The following is a 6,000-nucleotide window of genomic DNA, read 5'->3' on the forward strand; positions in this document are numbered from 1 at the left end:
ATAGAATGAAGTATGTAAATATAAAATGTACAGCTAAAGTTTTTACATTTATGTCCCCATATAACTACTACCAGATCAAGTTATACAATATTTTCATCACCCCAGAAAGTTCCCCCATGGCCTTTTCTGTTAATTACCTCTCCTACGTAAATAACTATATTCCAGTTTATACCAGCATATATTAGTTTTCTGTTCATCAACCTTTTATAAAAGAAATCATACAGCATATGCTTTTTTTGCATGTCTGTTTTATTTTACTGAATATACTCTTTTAGAGATTAATCCATGTTGCATGTGTCAGTAGTTTTTTTTAAAGTTAGTAGTTATATTTCCAGAATTATATTATTTAAAATGGTATTAAGAGGACTCTGGGAAATGGCAGTGTCAAGGCAACAGTTTTTAAATCTCTGGAACCACCCATTACAAAAAGTCAGAGTAAGATAACAAAGCCAAAACACCATGTACGGTATATCTACAACAAAACCAAGTGAAAAGATATCCCTACAAATGCCAAGCATTGAGCCATACTAACCAAACTACTATAGTAGACAGTGACACAGAAGCTAGACAGGGAAGATCCAATGCGTGTATAATAGGAGTTTTCAAAGACGTTTCAAAGAAGAAACTGAAGTATGGAAAATAATTAATATTAATTAATATTAAAAACTATAATTCAATCAAGCTTTCCTGAAATAAAAGTAAATAAAAAATATACACTGGAAAAGGGCATGCTATTACTGAGAAAATCAATTCACAGTGGCCAAACTGGCTTGAAAATTTAAGAAAAGACTTCTTTATGAGCACCCAGATGTAGATACTGGCATTCACAAGAGAGGGGGAAAAAAATCAGTTTGTCATCAGTCTTTTCAAAAACAGCACTTTAACCTGAAGACAATGAAGAAACGTATTTAAAAAAAAATCAGTTTGTCATCAGTCTTTTCAAAAACAGCACTTTAACCTGAAGACGATGAAGAAACGTATTTAGAATACTCAAGGACATAAATAATAAGCAATGGAATTGATGCCCAACCACACTGATCTTCAAGTATAAAGGTTGTGGCAAAGTACTATATACATACAAAAACTCAGAGAGTGGTGTTCTCATTTGTTTTTCATCAGGAATTTACCAAATGGCTGAAGAAACATGGACATAAAGACTGATGTCTAACAGCAGCATTCAGAATTAATTTTAACATTCTTCTGTAATAGGAGCACCATCATGGAACACATTGACATTTCAGTCCAATGACAGACTGCATATACAATGGTGGCCCTATAAGATTATAATACCATATTTGTTTCCTTAGGAATGTTTAGACACAAATACTTAACATTGTGTTACAATTGCCTGGAGTATTCACTTTAGTAACATGCTGTACAGGCTTGTAGCCTGGGAGCAATGGGCTATAGCATATAGCCTAGATATAGGCTATACCATCTAGGTTTGTTTAAGTACACTTGATGCTTTTCCCACAAGGAAGAAATAACCGCACAACACATTTCTCACAATATATGTCTGTCATTAAGTGATGCATGACTGTATTTATTCTAAGAACAAAAGGCTTGAGTGCAAATGAACCTTTGAAGTAAGTCTGAATTATAAGAATAAGGTATAGTCAAGGATAAAATAACGGTGTTCAAGTAGTTCAGATGTTTCAGTATCAGAAACAAATTTATTATGAATTAATCTTCCTTAGGAAAACCGCTGGTTGTGTAAGATGAAGTTCTGTGTATGATAGTGGAAGAATAGCCATAGGCCAGTATCCATGAACTGTTGCCTGCATGTAGCTTTTGTAAGGATCCAGGAACAAAACACCTGCAAAGAATTCACAGACAATCCATACCAACACAAGTATACCCAGGCTATACCTTCTGCAAACAGTCACCTTACACACATTTCCCTCAGGTTAACTATTTCCAGAAGTGGATATTGGCCTGTTCTGGAAAATAAAGTTAGTCATTCTGTATAACCCTGTCAAGAAAGGAGATCTGCAACCTGTGGTGGGTACAAGGTGATACACTGAAGGCACTGTCTACAGAACTGTGAGGGATTTCTGAGCTTGAAGCTTGTTTCACGTGGTCCTCCTGTGAATGTCTACCTGTAATCTGAATACCCGAAGCATACACATTGCATCTGGATTTGCGTTACCTGACTTTGGTTACAAAAAGCCATCCTCTTCCATTGCAGCAATACTTTCAATTTGTGAAGCATGTGTGACTCATCCACACCATGGAACTCAGTAGGATTGAAGGTCTGCCTCAAGCCACTTGTTCCAGACTTATTCCAGTTCTCTGGCTACATTTGCTGTATGCCCTATGCATCCTACTTCCACAGGAATGGCAGTCTGGGACATTTGGAAAAGTTGAAGTGCCCTGTTGCATGTCCTTGGTCTCCAAATCCAAGGATTGTTATTGTCCCCAGATTGTATTGCTTGCAGAAAGATGGGACACAGTATTTGAAACCAATGGGCTAAATTTTGCTAAATAACATCTTGTTTTATTTATTCACAAATAAAAATAATTTTGAGATACTCTATAAATAATTTTATTGAAAACAACGTTCCTTTTGGAATTGAACTGAAATAACCATGTCAGAAGCCAACAAGCAGATGGTAAACTTTCTGTTTCTGCTGACTTGGGCAGATTTTCCTTAAAGCTGAAGAGGGGCTCCATGCCCTAAGATCTCAATGCCTTCTCGTACCTTTCAACTATATCAGATTTGGATCATTCACCGAAGACCCACATTTATTTCTAGCCTATGTAATCTCAGCGTTATCACACTATTTAATTACAGTACATGATTGACACCAGGAATGCTGAAATGTAAACCTGAAATTGTAGAAAAGTATTAAATTCTAGTGTTAATGAACCCAGCATATTTACTGTTTCAAGGTTTTGGGAGCCTGTAAGATATTTTTTGTTCTTCTGAGTAATTCTAGAACCATGTTTTGCTTATTGAGGTCACTAAAGGTCTGTTAGGTCAATATATTTGTGGCTTCAGTTTTTCTGGTTCCTGGCAGACCTGAGGTAGTTCCTGACTTCCTCTATGATTTCTATGTTATCTTTTTCCTTGTGATATCTTTTCCTTTCAGAGGTACTGCCCCTTCTGAAACCTCTATCTCCATGATTCAATGGCATTTACTAAACAGTCATTCTACACTAGGCATTTTGTTAGACACATTCACCTTTCCAAGTTAAGTTAATTTACATATACAGTGACTGTATATGGTAGGAATATTTGTCCCTTCTTTTTCAAAAGATAAGAAAAACTGAAGTTTATTAAAGGAGGAACATGCTTAAGGCCACAGAAAGTAAATTGCAAATTTAGAATTTGAATATTAAGGCTTTGGCACCAAAGCATCTGGTCGTGCATCCTAAAAGGAACATTTGCTAGCAAATTACTTACCTGGGTTTCCTGTTTATTACAAGTGAACATAATTTCTACTTTATAGGGTTGTAAGAACCACAGATAATATACATAAAATGCCTGGCACAGAGCCTGAGACATAACAAATGCTCAATGGTGGTGGTGGTTGTTCAATGCTTTTCATTCAATGTAACTTAGAGACAAGTGTTTAGGCTCTGGAGATAGACATTTGTACATGAATTCCATCTCCACTGCTTACTAATCATTTAATTTCTCATTTAATTCCATTATCTGAAAAATGGGAATAATAATAGTGCTACTTGATAGAGTTGTTGTGAGGATTAAATAAAATAGTGTCAATTAATTTTTAAAAAGTGCTACTTCCCAGCAGGCACTTAATAATGACCAGTTATTACTGTCCTCCCTCAGTGCCAACCTGTTCTCAGAAAAGGATCAGGCAAATTCCTGTACCCTAAGAACTAAGTTATTGAGAAGTCTTACTACAACATTCCTCTCAGATAAGTTATTTGGCTCAAGATTTTAACATCTACTGGTGAATTTTTTGGAATCAACAGCACAACCTGGTAAAAATCTGCATCTGCTAGATACGTGTCCCAAATGTCAAATTTCAAACTTTGTGAAAAAATCCACCTCAGAGACACAATTTGGTACTGAATCCTTTAGTTTAGGTCTGGTCCACAGAATGAGAGGCTCTCAGATGGGAAAGATCTTAGCCATTTATCTGGTCTGATCTTCTTACCATCAATTCCTGGTAAGCTGTCACACCCTCTCTGTGCAAACTGACTCACTGCTAGGGATGAAGGTTAGGTCCACTCCTCCCCTGTACCCTTCTAAATTGTCGAAAGGACTCCTTTCTCTTATTCTGCACTCCTGATTGACTGTTGTAGGGGCAATGCTGTAATGCTCTGTGCCAGTTCTTGTATTCATGTTTAAGTTCAATCTTTAACTTTTCCAGAATCTATGACTGGCCTCCTGAATAGAATAGAAGCTCCCTGAGGACATGGCTCATGAATTAAATTGCTTTGAACTAATTATTAATAGCAACTCCTGTGTTCTGTGCTGTGCTATGGGGAGTACAAAGAAGTTGGTAATAAATAAATAAGTAGGCCAGGTGCGGTGGCTCACACCTATAATCCCAGCACTCTGGGAGGCCAAGGTGGGAGGATCGCTCGAGCTTAGGAGTTTGAGACCAGCCCAGGTGACAGGTGAAGCATGGTGAAGCCCCATCTATACCAAAAATACAAAAATTAACCAAGCATGATGGCACGCTTCTGTGGTCTCAGCTACTCAGGAGGCTGAGGTCGGAGGATCTCTTGAGCCTGGGAGGCAGAATTTGCAGGAGCTGAGATAGTACCAGCGCACTCCAGCCTGGGTGACAGAGTGAGACTCTGTTTCAAAAATAAATAAATGTATAAGTAAATAATTGTAAAATAAGATTTTCAGCCCCAAATCAACAACAGCAAATCCATTTCACCTCTCCTATCAGTGCTGACCCTACTCTAAAGTGGTTTATATTCAGAAAAATGGCAGTATGTGGTATACATATACATACCACATACCATTCTAGAAAGAAGAGAAGTGGGCATTGTCTCAGTCCTTGAAAGATAGGTAGAATTTTAATAGAAAGACCCATGAGTGACAATGGCAGTTCACATGGGGGATGCTTTGAGAGAAGGCATTAAGTGTCCACTGCAGTGCAGAATATGACACCTTCACTATGGTGGCTGTGCCACCAAAGACAGTTGAATTCAATGCCTATAGGAAGAGACTTCCCTCCAGGCCCAAATACCAGGACAAGTCCCATGAGAGGGTGGCATCATTAAAACACAATTTTTTTTTGATATTGGCTCAGCTGAGAGTCATCTGGCTGGGGTGCCAGGATTCAAGTGATCTGATTAGGTTACATAAGGAATTGCTAGAGTAGCTGAATATTAGAGGGAGGTCTCCAAGCAGACTTTGGTTTTTTTAAGGGAGTTATGGAAGATGACAGCCATCATCAGCATTAAGCTCTCCTTCTTACTTTTGTAGAAAGGTGCCTAGATCGCCCTGGGAAAAGTGCTGTCTACAGTTGTTCATAGTATATATTATTATATAATTGTGTGGATTATTTCCCACTTACATGTGTCTGGGTTTCTATTGTAAGGGCGTAGTCATGTTGGTGTTGATTAGGCAATATAGCCAAGTGGTTAAAAGCATGATCCCTGCATATGAACAATGGCTCTATGACCACTAGCAAGTGACTTAATCTTGCCAACCCTCATTTTCCCCATCTGTAAAACTGGAATGACAGTCATGCAGATTTTCTAGGGCTTATGTGAGAATCAAGTAAAATAAACCACTTAAATATGCCAGTCACTGTTTTAACCAGCTTACTTTTTTTTTTTTTTTTTTTTTTGTGATGGTCTCTCACTCTGTCACCCAGACTGGAGTGCAGTAGTGCAGTCTCAGCTCACTGCAACCTCTGCCTCCCAGATTCAAGCAATTCTCTGCCTCAGCCTCCTGAGTAGCTAGGACTACAGACACCCACCACCATGCCTGGCTAATTTTTGTATTTTTAGTAGAGAAGGGGTTTCACCATCTTGGCTAGGCTAGGCTTGTCTTAAACTCCTGAC

The 6,000-nt window shown here is 38.1% G+C and overlaps 1 protein-coding gene across 1 annotated transcript in view; it reads left to right on the top strand.

Moving 5' to 3' along the window:
* LOC105489235 (uncharacterized) overlaps window positions 1-5,732 on the top strand; it is a 70,497-nt gene extending 64,765 nt beyond the window's left edge. Inside the window, exon 6 of the mRNA XM_071099251.1 lies at window positions 2,189-5,732. The gene's annotated coding sequence lies outside the window, so the exon portion shown is untranslated. The remainder of the gene's footprint in view (window positions 1-2,188) is intronic.
* The last annotated feature ends 268 nt before the right edge of the window (window positions 5,733-6,000 follow it).

The sequence above is a fragment of the Macaca nemestrina genome, chromosome 7, assembly GCF_043159975.1.
Source record: "Macaca nemestrina isolate mMacNem1 chromosome 7, mMacNem.hap1, whole genome shotgun sequence".
Taxonomy (NCBI): Eukaryota; Metazoa; Chordata; class Mammalia; order Primates; family Cercopithecidae; genus Macaca; species Macaca nemestrina.